General features: G+C 41.3%; 1 long non-coding RNA gene across 3 annotated transcripts in view; it reads left to right on the plus strand.

Moving 5' to 3' along the window:
- Window positions 1–17,580, plus strand: part of LOC133378329 (uncharacterized) — a 52,726-nt gene that overhangs the window by 22,319 nt on the left and 12,827 nt on the right. For 2 of the 3 annotated variants that reach the window (XR_009760955.1, XR_009760957.1), the window contains exons 1-2: window positions 3,094–3,300; window positions 17,513–17,577. This is a non-coding gene — a long non-coding RNA (uncharacterized LOC133378329). Of the gene's footprint in view, window positions 1–3,093; window positions 3,301–17,512; window positions 17,578–17,580 lie in introns of those variants that run through there. The other variant, XR_009760956.1, reaches the window with a different exon arrangement.

The raw sequence follows: 17,580 nt of genomic DNA on the forward strand, positions 1-17,580 counted from the left end.
TATCGTCAGCATACTGCTGACACCTCACCCCAAATCTCCCGATGTCTGCTCCCAAGGGCTTCATATAGATGTTAAACAGCATGGGGACAAGATGGTAACCTGCGGCACCCCACAGCACAACTGCCAGAGGGCCGAAAGACAGTCACCCAATGCTATTATCTGAGAGCGACCTTGGAGATAGGATCAAAATAATTGTGAAACAGTTTCCCCAATACCCAGCTCACCAAGTTGGCCCAGAAGGATACCATGGTCAATGGTATCAAAAGCCACTGAGAGATCAAGTAAGAATAACAGGGTCACACTCCCCCTGTCCTTCTCCCGATAAAGGTCATCCATCAGGGTGAACAAGGCTGATTCAGTCCCATAACCAGGCCTGAAGCCAGACTGGAATGGGTCAAGATAATCTGTTTCATCCAAGAGTACTTGCAATTGCTGCGCCACAACCCTCTCAATCACCTTCCCTAAAAAGGAGGTATTTGCAACCGGTCGGTAGTTGTCACAAACCAATGGGTCCAGGGTGGGCTTTTTCAGGAATGGTTGGATCACAGCCTCTTTCAAGGTGGTTGGAATCACTCCCTCATGCAATGATGCGTTGACCACACCCTGGATCCACTCGGTCTAACCCCCTCGGCAAGCTTTAATAAGCCAAGAAGTGCAAGAGTCGAGAGGACACGTTGCTGGCCGCATTATTGCAAGCACTTTGTCTACATCGTTAGGCCGCATCAACTGAAACCGTTCCAAAGAAGTTGTAGCAGATGTTGCACTGGACACCTCATTGGGGACTACAGTAGATGCAGAGGGGGCAGCAAGACTGCTGTGAAGGTGAGCAACTTCACCCTCAAAGTGCCTTGGAAACAATTTACAATGGGCCTCCGAAGGGTCTAAAACTCCATTTCCTGGAGTTGATGTCAACAGATTTCTGACAATATGGAAAAGCTCCACCGGAAGGCTACTTGAGGATGCGATGGAGGCAGAGAAGTGGGCCTTCTTTGCTGCCCTCACCACCACACAGCAAGCATGGTTATGATGTTTTACTCTTGCCTGGTCAGCCTCACAGCACATTTTGCCACTTGTGCTCTAGCCGTCATCCAGCCTGGTGTACCAAGTTGCAGACCGGGCCCACAATGCCGAAGAGGGCGCTCGGGGGCAACCGTGTTAAGAGCCCAGTGTGCCTCACTGTTCCACAGTGTGACAAGGGCTTCAACAGGGTCACCTGCTCTATCTACTGGTAACTCCCCCAGGGCATTCAGGAATCCAGTGGATTCCATTAGGTTCTAGGGGCAGACCATCTTAAACTGCCCACCACCCCTGCAGGGAAGGATCGGAGCCATAAGTCTAAACTTCACCAGAAAGTGGTCTGACCATGACAATGGGGCAACATCCACCCCCCTATCTCCAGACCACCCCTTCCTCCATCTGGAGCAAAAAAAAGTCGAGGGTGTGCCCTACTCTATGTGTCGGGCCAGTGATGACTTGAGACAACCCCATGGTCATCATGGAGGACATGAAGTCCTAAGCCGGAACACTAGAGGCAGCCTTAGCATGGACATTGAAATCATCCAGCACTATCATTCTGGGATCCTGCAACACCATAGCTGAGATGGCCTCTGCCAGCTCAGTCAGAGAAGCTGCTGGGCAGCAGGGTGGACGGTACACCAGCAGCAACCCCAGTTTACTGTCTCCTTGGCCCAACACTAGGTGCAGGCCCTCACAGCCAGCTCCAAGACAGAGTGGTTTCCTGGTGACAGAGATGGAAGTTCTGTAGACCACAGTGTCTACTCCCCCCATCCCTGCAGCCTGTGCTGTTGTTGCACCAAGTATCCAGGTGGGCAAAACTGGGTCAGATCAACTCCTCCCAGCTCACCCACCCAGGTCTCAGTAATACACACCAAATTGGCACCTACATCCACAATCAAGTCATGGATGAGAGTGGTCTTATTGTGTACTGATCTGGCGTTAAACAACAACACACACAGGCCAGTGGGCACAGCAGATGAGTAACAAGGAACCCATCCATGAAAGGAGTGGTAGCAAGGAGCAAGGCGCAGATAGCTTTGCCCTCATTTTCTATGGTAATTCACCACATCCCCATGGCTATATTTCCCTCTATCTGTGATTACAAATTGGAGTGGCATCACCCATGTTCCTGTGTACTAAGACTCCTCCTAAACACCTGATATGGGCCCAACACAAGCTCACCAACAAAGTCTGCCGGAGCCAATTATCCCAGAAGGCATCTGCGAGAATTGGGAACAGTCATACCCATTCAAACTTTTTCACACAGGGCCCATCTACTCCCCTTCCTGTCTCACACCCAGGGAGGGCCAGACTTCTGCCAGTTACAGACTCTCACTGTGAAGTCATCTGACAACTTTCTCCTACCATTCAGTTCACTGCACTGGCTCTCACCCTGCACAGGAACTACACATGCACCACATGCCCTCCCCACCACCAATCTCCTCTAGATTGGTTTAACAGAAAATTAAAACAAACAAAAAAGAAAAGTAATAGAAGGGGTGTAGTGCCCTTGCCCTCGGGACTCCCTAAGGGGCTCCCCAAGGGGCAATCTCACTGGCGGCAGACCCGCCACCCAAGGGCAGCTGGGCTTTTATGCCTCCTGACCCAGCCAGCAACTGATGCAAGAGGCTGCAAGAGTAACTGCAGACTCTCTGTGGAGCCAGGGTCAGGCAGGGGATCCCAGTCCTTGCAGCACTTACCAGGGACTTCAGCTATTTTGAGAGACAGCACCCCAAAGGAGCAAGCAGCAAGCACCCAGATGCTCAGATACTCCTTCCCAGGGCAGGTCTTCTTTAGTCCCCTAGTGCTGCATTGGGAACAGGATGGTACTCTGTGCCAGGAAAACAAAAGATAATCACCCAATGCTGTTCTCTGAAACTGATCTCAGAGGTAGGATCAGAACCATTGTAAAAGAGTGCCCCAATACCCATCTCACAGAGTTGTTTGGCTGGTTGGCAACAAATGGTATCAAAAGCAGCTGAGATATCAAGAAAGAATTATTAGGTTGCACTCCACCTGCCTTCTTGATAAAGGCAAGCAAGGCTGATGTAGTCCCACAACCAGGCCCAAACCCAGACTGAAATGGGTCAGGACAATCAGTTGCAACCCAGAGTGCTTGCAACCATCTTGCCACAACCTCTCAATTAACTACTCCAAAAAAAGGGGGTGGTATTTGCAACTGGGCTTGTCGACAATTGCCAGCACTTGGAGATAAAAAATATATCCACCAGCTCAGTGATTAGTGTAGCAAGAAAACGGACAGTGAAACAAGATACTGAAATGGTGAGTATAAACATTAGTTTATCTACTCTTCTTTCTGAGGAATATGGAGGTGCCAAGCTATCTTTCATTAAGGTGTTGGCTAGGTCCAGACCTTCTTAGTTTCAGAAACACAAATGCTTCAAAGAGAGAGGGCCTTGTCTCTGTGTTGAAAAGGAGTAAAAAGCTAAATGGGATAAATAATGACAAACAACCTCAGAATGCATCATGACCAAATTAGTAAATGCTTACAATTGCTGTTGAACGTAGCAAGTGTATTCACAAACCATTGTACCTGGGTACCCGTGATTATCTGACAGATATGAAGGGAGCTGGAAATTTATCATTTTATCCCTGCCTGCTTCAGCAGGCTCTAGACCACAAATATTACCTTTTGGTAATATTGAATGGAGTGTTCCCTCTCAGGCATGAAAGATCCTACTCTGTGACTGATCCTTTTCTCCCCACACCCCAATGTGAAAGGAGGTTGTTTACCTGCTGTAGTGGCACAGGCCATATTTTAAGCTATTAATGTCTCAGCAGGACTGGTTCGCCTGTCTCTCCTTTTCCACTCAAGCTTTAATTTCTTCCTGCAGATATTAAGTACAAATCCCAAATGACCCAATTCCCCACAATGCCAGGGATTGGAGTACAGCTTTTTGCTGCAGCTCTAATTACCTGGCTGGCTGGGGTTAGATCTAATATTCTCTTGATTCAATGGGAAATGACAATACAGTGTTCTCTCCAACCCCTGCAACAGCTGTGATCTCTTTTTAAATGACAATAGCTCAAGAACAGAACAGAGCACAAAGAGGCAAACGTGCCTTGCTTTGATTCTGCCCCTCACCTTAGTAACACCTGCCCTGAGTTCATTCTCACTGAGAATCTGTATGTTGCTCTGTTCTTAATGAAACAGGAGTTGCTTGACTTGGGGGAGGAGAAGAGATAAATTACATTTGGATGTTGGAGAAGGGGGCTTGTTATTAACAGTGACTGTAATTTCACTCAGGTTATTATTGTGAGCTGGCTTTGTTGCTAGGCAACAGTTTCATTGGTGCTAGGTAGCTCATACGTCCTCTGGATCCCTGAGATTCTTTTTAGGCAAGGTCTCTACATTTTGATGAATTTTCCTGCCTGTACCAAAGGTCCAAGCAATGCCATAATCCTGTGCATTTTACACAACAGCATTCTAAAAATAAAATTTGCGTAGGAACAATGTTTTTAGCAGTCTATTTTTGTGATAAGGCAGATGGGCATACAAGGGGAATAGTAAAAAGTGATGCTATGTATTTAATAATTTTATATTCCACCTTTCAGGGCAAAGCCCTCTCAGGGCAGTTTTCAAATGTAATTAAAAATATTAAACTTTTTTAAAAAAATACATACAAAACATGTCATTTATAAAGTGAAAAACAACAGCAGTTTAAAGTAACTCATTTAGAAAAATACAATGTATAATGACCAAAGACAACACTAATGCCTATGTACGGTCTCACAAATCATACTGTGGACTAGTAACGTGCTCCGATGGAAACAACTCTGTTCTTCTGCTTGTAGCATTTCCACTACAACTATTGTGAGAATTAGGTTGTTGAAAAGGAGGCATAATCTGCTTACCCAGTATTCCAAGATGAAGAGAAGTATAAAGACAAGAAAGGCTGTTAAGCATACAAAGAATACATCTCTATCACAAATCAGGTTCATTCAAACAACAAATGCTGCAATATCATCAGCATAGCAGCCACAGTAATCATTCTTTCATATTGTTGGTTTTTTTAAAAATGTGCAAAGCGATCACCTGAAATTCTCCACCGTATTCATGGGTGGCCAAACTGCAGAGACCATTTCATCAAATATTCTTGGGAATGGGGCCACCAATGGCAGTTGAATAGCTTCTTTCTTTCCTCCTTAGGGGTATTGTTTTTCCTCTGCCACTAGTGGCGGCAGTTGTCTTGGCAGCATGGCCACCATTTTTTATCCTCCAGAATGCTCCAGACCTAGGGCCATTTTGGGACATCGGGTGGCATGTATGATGAATCAGATCTGCTGCAGGGGAAATGGCAGCCATAAGAAACAGTGGGGAGTATTCTAAGAACTCATATAATCCACAAAGATCTTCCCTTGCACAGCAATTAGGGTTGAAAACTGTTTCCATCTGCATCAATAGAAGACTGCTTTCAAACCTAATTGCCACAGGGGATTTTCTTTTTGTAAAATAGTTACAGCACATGGGCGACAGGGCATGGTTAAGTCTTCCCTTCCATGCTATCACACACACCCACACATACACAGAGCACTCCATCTCCCCCGCGCCATGCTTAGGCTTGAAAAAGTCTCCCATTGGAGCCAATAAGAGGCATTTTTCAACCATAACAGCTGTGGAGGCAATGGAGGCAGTGAGAAAGGGATGTTAGTGGTGAGATGGGGAGGCCCCACAGGACACTGTTTCCCCACCCCTGATTCAGTCATTACTGTCACTGAAATTTCTTTTATTATAGTAGGTAAGTGGCTAATGATTGTCTTCTAAGGACACTGAAGGAGTCTTCAACTTTCCCTATTAACTAAAAGAAATGTTTTCAGGAAATACTTTTGGGGTTCTAAAAGAGAAATACTTCCTGTAAATGTCATTCTGGCTACAGGAAACACATATTTCAAAAGAAGAAACTATTATAGTGCAAATCCACCTTAATCAAACAATGATCTAATCGTATCTTCTTTGAAAGTTCATACTGCACCCCCAGTTCCTTGACCAAGAAAGCTGAGATTAAGGTCACTGTGTATGGGTTGAACTGTATTGTTTTTTCATTATGCTATGCCTAGAATAAATGTTAACTGAAAAGCCAATTTTTTCAATAAAGCTTAGATGTCGCTGAGGCTCTTTAAATATCTAGCAACTGTAATGCAACAAGTCTATCAGAAAAACCAGAGGGGAGAGGAAATAGATTCCTTCAGACTTCATCACCATTTAACAGATGGGTCTTTCATCTGAAAGCTTTCCAACAAAGAAAAAAAGAAATGCCTGTAAGACTCCACCACTAAAGCTGCCCTTTAAAAGCTAGAGTCTGGTGCAAAGAGCAATGGCCTACTCCTCCAGGGGTGTGTGTGTCCAGGAACATATTATAGTCCTATAATTTCATGTGGAAGACACAATTTAGGATACTCTTAAGGGCTTGGACCCAAAGAGAGCACCTGGCATCTTTTGATGTTTTTGTGATCCCTGTTATGTTGTTCATATAAATGTGAGGCAGATTAAAGCACTTTTATCTGCAGTGCCTAATAAGAGTCTGCTCTAAACCAGCCTAGCTCTGCTGGCTATGTACGACTAGAATCAGTTCCATACTGTAACATGAACATACAGTATATACAGTATACTGTAATTGCCCTGATGATCTTTGTATTGAAGGATGCTATAGAACAGGGGTTCCCAAACTGTGCTCCATGGACCACCGGCAGTCCACAAACTTCATTTAGGTAGTCTGCGGTGTTTCTGTGGATTTGTGCTTGAAGACAGGAGATGGCTAATCCATTGCATTAAGTACAATGATTTTTAATTGTATGTTTGCTGCTTCTTTTATTTCTTATACTGTCCTATGCAGTCTCAGCCCCCTTTTTCTGCAACCCACTAGGTTCCTCCCTAGGATCCCAGTCTTCATCTTCCTCCTGCTTGCTTTGCCATGCATCCTCTGTGGGACCCATGACATCAAAATACAATTAAAAATCATACAGCACCTAGCAGAGTTCATTGGAATTGCTACAACAGGCAGAAAAATCATTAAGTGGTCTGCCAAGACCTTCAGCAATTTTACAGTGGTCTGTGGGGAAAAGTTTGGGAACCTACCACAGCTATAGAAAAGAAATCAGATTATTCCAATCCATCATAGCATTTTTCTTAAAGTGGTAGCTGACTTTCTCAACAGTTCGTAAACTGGCCCAATAACTGCTGCATCCATGCCACTTGATTTGGACAGCCTGAGCCTTTTTAAGTGGAATAATTTGGAGTTGTTCTTTGGGAGGAGTGATTGGATATGTCAGTTGTTTACTTTTATTGCTTGCTGCTTTTGAATTTTTACTGGTAGTTTTTTAAATTTTATTTACTGTTTTTATTCTTGTACTATATGCAACCTGCCTGGGACTGAATGGCAGGATTATAAGGTGTTGCTGATGATGATTTGTGGTGTTCTACAGGCTCTGGCATTCAGAATGCTCCACAAGTTATAACCATTTCTTTCAGCATTGTAACAACTTTTTATTTGGGTTGGCTTGTGGTGCATTTGGGAAGTATAATTGCTTTGGGAGGTTAATTAGGGAATTAATAATAAGCGAACATAGTCCACCTTTGAAAACAAATATTGAGGGGTGCAAACCAACCAGCACCAAATCCGAGATAATTTATTTATGTTAGCTTTAGGATCTTAGCCAAGGTCTGGAAGCTGGAGCCTCCTACTTACTTCTATGGCCTGTTTACTCTATTTGAGTCACTCATCCCTACTCAGTCATTAGTCCTTGGCAAGCACTCTTATTTTAGGATGGGTTAGAGCAAGTGGTCTACTGCTGCTTCCCTCCCAGACCAAGCAAGGCCATAATCATCCCTGCATGGCCTGACAAATTCACAGGCTAAGCAGAATGATGGCAATGCCCCCTGGCTAGTTAAATAGTATAGAATTTGCAGAGACTGGGGGGGCAGGAAAGGGTTGTGAGCTCCCCTTCTGCACCTCTTTCTAGAGAAATACGCCTGGGTGCATTGTTGCTAGCAGTTTACTGCTGGCAACTCATGCTAAAACTCCTGCTGATTAAGAAAAGCAATGCAGGATCAGACCAAAGGTCCATCTAATCAACATATGCTTCCCACAGTGGCTGTCCAGATGCCTCTGGGAAGCCCACAAGCACGACATGAAGGCAATAGCCCTTTCCTGCTCTTGCTCCCTTTTAAAGCCATCTAAGCTAGTGGCCATCACCGTAGGTTCTGACAGTAAATCCCATAAATTAATTACACGTTGCCTCAAGAAGTACTTCCTTTTGCCACTCCTGAATCTCCTGCCAATCAGTTTCACTGCATTACCCAGAGTTTAGCATTGTCAGAGATGGAGAAAAAACATATCTCCACTTTCTCCACACCTTACATGCTTTTAAAAACTTCTATCATATACATTTAGTTATGTTTTTCTTAGTTATATTTTTGTAAGCTAAAAAGCCTTGCATTTTGTAACTGTTTATAGATGGAGAGTTTCCCTTTTCTGCACCTTTTCCAACTCCATAAAATCCTTTTTGAGATGTGAATTTGCTTCTACTGCTATAGAGTTTGTAGATAAAGCATGAAATGGTCTTCTCAGCCTAAGAACACTAGTGATGAGCAGCAATATGTTACTCTTTAAGTGGCAGTACAACAAGCGGTACAAAAGTGAAATGCTTTACTGAGGAAATTACCTGTTTGAAGAAGTTGGCCAGAATGCACCCTATTATCCAGTGCAGGTTGCTCACATACAGAATGACCTTCCTTAGTTGGGAATGGGAAGATGTGTAAGTGCATTTTCTACAATGCAAAATCCCATGATGTACATTGTTAGCTGCACAATTGCTGTACTTAATTAATTAATTAAGATTTCTTACCTGGCCTTCACTGTAAGGTCCCAGGACAGGTGACAACAATATAAACATACTATTAATTCAAGTAAAACAATTAATACAATTATTTAAAAAATTCAACATTCAAAACAAAAGCAGCAAGAAGAGATGAAATGAAACAGAAGTAGTGAGCCCCACAAAAATATCTTAACTGTCAAAGTACTAAAGAGGTAAAGAGGTGTCTTCAGCACACAACAGAAGCCATACAATGAAGATGCTAGCTAGAGACACCTTGGTGGGGAGAGAATTTGACAATTTAGAAACCCCTCACCTGGCCCACCATTTCCTATTCTTCTGAGGATGGCAGAACTACCAATAGAAACATAAGACAACTCTTCAGAGATTTTTCTGTAATTGTTTTATATGAGACAATCAATAATTTTGACATCTCAATCCTGAAAGCATTTACTCAGAAGTAAGTTCCACTTAAATCACTTGTGGATATAAATATGACATCTCATTCTCTGTACCCTACCTTCAGCAGAAAACAAATACATTTTCAAAAGAAGTAAGCTGACACCAGTCTGAGGTGAAAACATTAAGTTGTCAACCAAATGCATCCCTCAACTGTCAACCTTTATCAGAATTGGCTCTCTTCAGTTTCCAGGTTAGAAGCTGGCACAAAGAAGTTAGAAACAAAAACAGCCTTGAAAAGCCATAAGCCAGAAACAGTAAATGAAAAAGCTGTCTGTGGCATGGGTGCCCTGAAGCCATGACAGCTGGATGGGCACTAAAATGGAAAGAAAAATAGTTCAATGTGTGTTCTTGTTTCATTAACTTGATATGTGTGTAGTCCATCTAGAAGTCTGTAGTAGCCTTAATATAAGCTCCACATACAGCTCATGTCATGGTTCTAAACAAAGACCTATTTTGCAATGTTAAAGTGATTATAAAGTGCCCTGATCAGAACCTCCTCTATGAGGAAAGATTATAGCTCTTGAAGCTTCTTAGTTTAGAAAAAAGGGTGAACAAGGGGGATAGAAACAAATGCAGGGCTAGCACCAAGCATGACTGGGTCCCTGGGCACCAGAATGCCCTGGGTTCACTTTGTCAAGTTTCCCAACACTCCCTCCCGACGCAGGTGGTGTGGGCTTAAATAGGACTACCCAGGTCACCTACCTCCTGTGTTGTTGTGTCTTTAGGAATGCCCCCCTTTTGGATAATGGCAGGTGTGCACATACAGTGTGCTGCCATGGTGATGCAGGAGGTAGGTGGGGTGGGTGGGCCTATTTAAGCCCATACTGCCTGAATGCAGGGTGTTTCCTAGAAGGGTGGAGTTCCCATTGCATGATTTATGACAGTATTGGGTCATTGGCCCCACCACCCAATGGTAGTGTGGATCATGGAGTGAGAACTCCACCCTCCCAGCTTAGGAGGGTCCCTTCTGGGCTGCAGGGGCAAATGCATGGTGTGGGTACACTCATAATGCTAGAACCCAGGGTGATCCAATGAAGTCAAATGTTGGAAGATTCAGGATAGACAAAAGAAAGTACTTCTTCACACAGCAAATAGTTAAACTGTAGAATGTGCTACCACAAGATATAGTGATAGCCACCAACCTGGATGGCTTTAAAAGGAATTAGACAATGGATACCAATCATAATGGCTGTATTCTACATCCAGGATCTTTTGTGTGTATATATATATATATATATATATATATATATCATTTATTGATGTTTCCTTTCAAAATATCAATATTTCCTTTAAAATTATGATGTTTCTTTCAAAAATATCGATATTAATATCAATATTTTTTGCAAGGGGAAAAATGGATTAGTAAAATCTGGGCTAGTGGACAAAGGACGAAGTTGCATTGATACTGGCCTGTTAGATTGATGGAATGTTTTCAAACCAGCACCGACCAATGGATCCCATCTCTATTCCTCATCACACTTTTTTCATTTTGAGAATCAAAACAGGAAAATATTTAGTACAGCCCTAGTTAATGTAGGGAATGAAAGAGCAGAGGAATTGTGGAGGCTGACCTAGATGTGCATAACTAATATCCAGGGAAGAGTCAAGAGAAGAGCTAGAGACATTTCATTGATCTCTTGAAGTGACATGCCTTCTAAGAGGAAGAAGAATCAAAACTTTCAATCTTTAAGACACTGAAAAGGGTAATTAAGAAGAACTTGAACTGAATAGGAAAGTTTATAGATCCAGCACAATTGTTCTGCCTCTCATTAGACTATTCTTTCCGTTTAACTTTTCAAAGTCTTCTGTCTTTCACACTTCCATGCTTATATTCCATACTGCCCTCTATTCACATTTGCTTTTCTTTCCTCGGTTAACAATCTTTATTATCTCAATGTAAGCTTCCTCTTTAAAAAAAGAAAGAAAAGCAAGCAAATAATAGCAGTTCAGTTTCAATTCTGTTTCAGTGCTTCTTTCCAAAGCAGTGGTGAAGACCTTTTTCAGATCCACTTTCCTTTGGTAAAATCTGTTTATCATTTTATAGGTTGGAAAGCAATTGCAACAAAAGAGCCTCCGGCATAGGTCCTAAGGAAGAATTAGTGTATGTCCAGAACCCTATAATGCCTAGCACATGGTGCCTCTAAAATTAATCCTTAGGAGGAATGGTCTATATGTTTTCTCAATGGTGCATTTAAAAATAAGCCATGTCCATTTATTTATACCAGTTACTGGGAATCACAAGTGAGGAGAGCACTATTGCACTCAAGACCTGCTTGTGAGCTTCCCATAATGATTCACCACTGTGAGAATAGGATGCTGGACTAGATGGGCCTTTGGCCTGATCCGACAGGGTTTTTTTTTTTATGTTCTTATGAACTGAAACTGTAAAGAAATGTTGGTTGGGTCACATGAATATAACCAAGAATCCTGGATAGTTAGAGTAGAGCCCAGTACGTCACAAACTGAAGTGATTAAAAAATGCACGGTGCTATTGTCCATATGTCTACTCAAAACTCAGTTACTTACCTGGGACTTACTCTAGGTGAGTGTGCACAGGTTTGCAGCCTCAGGGTTATAGCCAGATGTGTCCCTCCACTAATGGAATCCTCATTGATACAGTGGATGCTTCTATCAGAAGAAAGTGGGGGAAGTGATTTTTGCACATTCCCCCTTTCTCCTGCAGCCCCTTGCATCACCTGCCATGCTGTTCCTCCAGCCTCTGGGGTAGATTTGCAGAGGGAAGAGGAATTAAGCAAAGTTGGCTTCCACTCTTTCTGCTCACAGAAGCCTTTGCTGGATCAAAGAACTTTCAATTGCTGGAGCTCAAATATGTATCTTCTGCTTAAATATGTATCTTCCCAAGATTAATTAAGCTTGTATGGCCTGAGCTTGGCTTAAAGCAGGTATGAAGCTTGGGGAAAAGGCTTACAACAGGGATGGGAAAATCTCTGGTCCTCTAGATGTTGCTGGATTTCAGCTCCCATCATCGTTGATCATTGGCCATGCTGACTGGGGCTGATGGGAGTTGGAGACTAAGAACTTCTAGGTGGGCAGGTCTCTTACCCCTGGTTTAGGATGTTGAGACTTAAAGGTTGCTTCAGGTACACATGATCCCATTGGATAAAACCCTCTATTAATGAATATGATCTCACAAGCCTTCAGGAGAAGAATTATTCAATGTGGTTAAGTGAAAGCAACTGCTGAAGAAATGACCGGGAAGGAAATAGTTTATGCAGAATGAGTGAACTGTGACAGTAGCATATCAGAAGTACTTAAGGAGAAGCAAGGTTACTAAAAGTACTTGGAAACACTCTCCTCCCACTTCTCCCCATATTGGCCCCTTAGAAAGGAAATCTGTTCCTTCCAAGTCAAGGACTTTGTATTTATTTATACTGCTACTCTATAGACACTTAATAATAAGTCCCATTCAACTAAATTGGACTTACTTCTGAGTAAACATGCTTAGGATTGTGCACTCTCTCTCTTACTCTCCCCTGGCTTCCCAGCAGCTGTATTCTGTTCTAGATGAAGTTTCTGACCTGTCTTTAAAGGAAGGTCTGCATAAAGCAGATTACAGTAGTCTAATAGACTGGATGTAACCAGAGCATTTATTTTATTTTATTTAACAAAATCTATATACCGCTTGCTTTGTAATAAAACCTCTAAGCAGTTTACAAAAACTACTGGCTACCTGTAGGGGTGGACAGCTAAATAAAATATGTTTTAAAGACTCTTCTTTTAGTGAAATTACCACTTAATTAACTTCAATTATTTCTGCTAAATTGTGGGTCCCACTATAAATACGTATAGGGGAATAAAGTTTCCCATCATTCCTCAGCACATTGTAACTTAATTTCCCCCCACTACATTCCCAGTCCTGAGTGTTTACAAACTATTTGATAAAATAAACCAACCACCTTTGTGCCTTGATATTCTTTTACTTCTGTTGGCCTTTGTGACACCTCGAACAACTGCATTGGAAAAAGCAAATAATTTATTACAGCCTAACCCTAAATGTGCTTCATCAGAATCAAGGCTTGCTGATCTCAGCGGAGCCAAGAACCTTTTCATATTATGCAAGTGAAGTGGTAAACTGAAGTGGCTGAATTCCAGGACTGTTCCATTTCAGAATGCAGCTGGGATGTTTCCGACCTGATAGCCATGTTGCAGCAAAAACAATGAAGAGCCTTGTGTCCTCCAACTGAAGCTCCCAAGTGGACCCAATCCCTTCTGAAAGTGAGGCTTGACGTCACCACCAATCAGCTGACTGGCAGTGGCTTCAAGCCCCACTGGGATCAGCTTTACTCCAGAGTTTCCCGTCAGGAACTCTGAAGTGTAGTTGACCTCTATCAAAAGTGGCACATGAAGACAGTGTTAATTAGCAGATTAGCAGTAACTTCAAGCCCTGCTGGAGTTGGCCACACTCCAAAGTGTCCAATCAGAAATTCAGGAAGTGATCCAAATCACTGCTGATCAGCTTATCGGTGCTGATTTCAAACTCCATTTGGATTGGCTGGGATCTTCCTTTGCAGCATGGCTAGAACTCAAGCTGCACTGAAAAGGAAAAATGGATCATCTGAGATCAGGGTGACATCAGATGACTGACTGGTGGGACCTGTCAAAGTGGCCTGCTGGGGGTAGGGAAGCTCAGGATCTGGCCCGCCAGGCTGTCAGTGTCCCGCAACCGAGGAAAAACACATCATAGTTACAACAACATAGTTAATAGTATTATAACAAGCAAATTCAAATAGATGTAACAGAATTTGATATGGCAACAGAAATCCATAGCCTCGTGGGAGAAAATTGCATGCATGTTGCTTCCAGGATTTCAATCAAAGGGACATATGAATTACAAATTATGTTGGATAACAAGGAAGCTATTATTGCAAAGCTTCAGAAAGAGTGAAAGGCTTATATGTCATTTCAACAAAACAGGAAAGCCATGACAATACTTAGGTTGATTGTTCCATGAGATCTCATTGATACTGGGGCATATGGAGGACTTTGCTTGCCATAATCTTATTGGGACCAGGATGTTGCTCACCAGAGTGGCCAGTTTTAGCTAGATTTTAAAAAGCAAGGATGATGCAGCTGCTACATTTCACCTTGTCACCTTGGCTGGGGAACTCTGCAAAATAGCAGATGGCTCTGAATTTGCAGCCATGAATCACTGTCAACAGCTTGTCTCTTCAAACTGTCTACAGTACAAAGAGCTGCTGAAGCCTTCCATGATATTTTTATTATGATTAATGTCACTGATCTCAAGTTTTGATGCTGACATAGTCTTGATTATTAAAATTATTGTCTTGATTATTGAGAAAAGGAAAACCTATATATATAAACTATCATCATTCTCTAGTAGGAAAGAATGCAATAATAAAGAAGCATTTTCTCTGTGCATTCATTAATATTTTATACAGTTCTATGAGTTTACAATAAAAAGTATAACAATTTAAAAATGTTTTGGTTGCCCATGTTAGGGGTGTGCAACCAATCAAACAATGCAGTTTAAAGTGCAGTTGGGTACTTTAGAGAACAGTGTTCCTCAGTCCAAGACGCTTTGTAGGCTTCTCAATTCAGATTTGTGACCATGTCAGTCAACTTGGTTTCCCCGATTCACTATTGAGAATTTTTTAAAAAAGTTATACCTTTTGTTCCCTTTTGACATAAGTGGATGAAATTTGCAAGTATACTAGCTCCTCCATAGTAGGTCAAGTCTGCCAAATTATAGGCAAATAGGATTAGTGGCTTTTAAGCTTGGAACCTTTAAAGTTCAATTTATTTATTTTTTAAAGGGATTTTTTATTTTAAAAAAATTGGATGCAAAATGGGAAAAAAATGGCAGGCAAAGTAAAAGTTTCCAAAGCATGTGTCCTGCAAAATTTCAGAAGGATTATTACAGTGGTTTTCCTGCAAGGGAAGCCATTACTGTTTTAGAGTGGATACAAAGGAATTACTTAATCTCTCATAGTATTTAATGTGCAATTGGTCTGAAAATTTCAGTCTGTGAAAAGAGGAAAAAATTAATTAAAATGTCTTGTTTGCAGATTTACATGAGTACTCTTCTGTTATCACATGGAAAGATAAATATAGAGCAAGATCTTGTGAAAAATACTAATGCCATGAAAGTTCAAAAATATCAGGCAGAGAATACTAATTCTTCCAGCTTAGAATACACAAATGTATTTTGAAGAAATCTCTATTACCCTTGAAAGCAGTCTTCTACTGCTATTATATATGCCAACTTTACTTATTCTATTAAATATTTTATTTATAAGCCACTCTTTTCATAAAAGCATATCAAAGCAGCATTGCCACATGCAAAAGCATGATTGAATTAAAATCCGATAAAAACATAGTTAAAAACAACAATAAAAGTATCCAAAGCTTTGTATATGCACAGCCTACATTCTGCAGAATAGGTGTTGAAAAGAGCAGCTGCATGTTGCATGTTGTATATATTGATGCATGCTCACTAACTGCTGAAACTGACTTGTACGATTCAAAATGGTATGTATTATAGAGAATAATACCCTGGTTCCTGACTTTATAGACAATAATACCCTGGTTCCTGAGTCCTCCTAACTTGAGAAACCAAAAAACCTCATGAATGCCCCAAGGATGAAACACGCACGAGGCTTTCCCTGACCTATAAGACTGGACCCTGATTTATGTGTATGAATCCCCTGAATGTCTGTTTTACTAGCTTTTATATTGTTTTATTGGGTTTAACTCGTATTTTTCTCTTAACTGATGACATTTCTATATTGTACATAGTGTACAGTGCTTTGGGATTTTTAAAACATTAGTGGCTTAGAAATGCTGTTAAATAAAGTAAATAACTAATTGTGAATCCAACTGATTAGAGAGAGAAGTCCTTGCCTCATGAACATTCTTTTTTAAAAAATCACGAAACCAACTAATAATTTAAAAATGTAGGCTTGCCAATTAAGGCCTGTAAGCAAGGATGAGCTACGACATCTTCTATTTTCAGTTATTATTGGACAGCTACGGCAAATATGTTTGCATTGCTTTGATACTAACAGACTGGTGCACAAATGCCCATCAAAAAAAATCACATGGGTCACTACAGCCATTCAGAAAATAGCAATAAGGGTAAACGAGGCTGAGGACATTGAGGACAAATAAAAATAGTTTCAGGAAGCAGGGCACAAAAGTGGGGTCAACAGCAATGTGAACATTCAGCTTTTCAATAATTGATTCAGCTATGTTAAACAGTCTAATTTCAGTGTGAAATTAGAGAATACTTAGTATGGCTTGAAAATTTCTGCTTAATGTTTGAGTAACTGATACAAACATTTGAAACACCCATATCTGAAGTCTGTTCTGTCAGTGACCTTAATCATGATATGTTTAAAGAAACAAATAGCTTTAATGTCAAGTGTGCGTGTGTGTGTGTGAAATGACTAGTGAATCTAAGAGTAGAGACACACTTACTGTTCTGTCAGTTCCAATGCATCCTTACTTCTCTTTTCTGAAAACTGGGGCAGACAGTGCGTGTGAAGCCCCACCCCTTTTTACTGTAAAACCTGGTGGGATCAATTTCAGTGCAGTTTTTAAAAAATCAGCTTCGAACAGATTTTGCAACTGATCAGCAGATCAACCCATTATCTCTCCAGGTGTGGCCAATGGAAATGCTTTGCTGCAGGTGACAAGTGTGTTCACAGCCTGACCTAACCATGATGTATTTGCAATAAGTTGATTCTTTCAAGGTTTTAATAATATTGGGTAAGGTCTAGGAACAAAAATAACAAGTATGATTTTTCTGACTTCCCATGACTTTTTCTCTTTGTTTCTAATTTTCATTTTTTTAAAATCATTTGTATATTTCATGAAAGTGAGATGACAATGTTTATTTCTTTTGTTTGCTAGAATAATGCCAGCCATGTTGTCATCAAGTGTTTGTGATGATAGGATTATCCCAGTTTAAGTTCCAAAGGTCATTTAAAGATCATTTTCAAGGAGCACATTTGTAATATGACAGCTGGTCCTTCAAAAGCACATTCATATTCCCAGTTGGTATCTTCAAGCTTAGTAGTTATGCCTTCTGAAATAATAGGCATCAACCAATGCTCAAAAATGTTTTGAAACTTTGAGGGCACCTTCAGTGTTTGGCCTCTTTCTCCATTCCAGACTTTCCAATACACACTGGTTTCTATCATTTAATTTCTTACAGTACTTTATTGCTGGGACAGAATATTCTTTCACACCATGAAACTGGCTTCGGATCAGCCCATCAAGGTG

Source organism: Rhineura floridana, chromosome 2, assembly GCF_030035675.1.
Source record: "Rhineura floridana isolate rRhiFlo1 chromosome 2, rRhiFlo1.hap2, whole genome shotgun sequence".
In the NCBI taxonomy this organism is placed as follows: domain Eukaryota; kingdom Metazoa; phylum Chordata; class Lepidosauria; order Squamata; family Rhineuridae; genus Rhineura; species Rhineura floridana.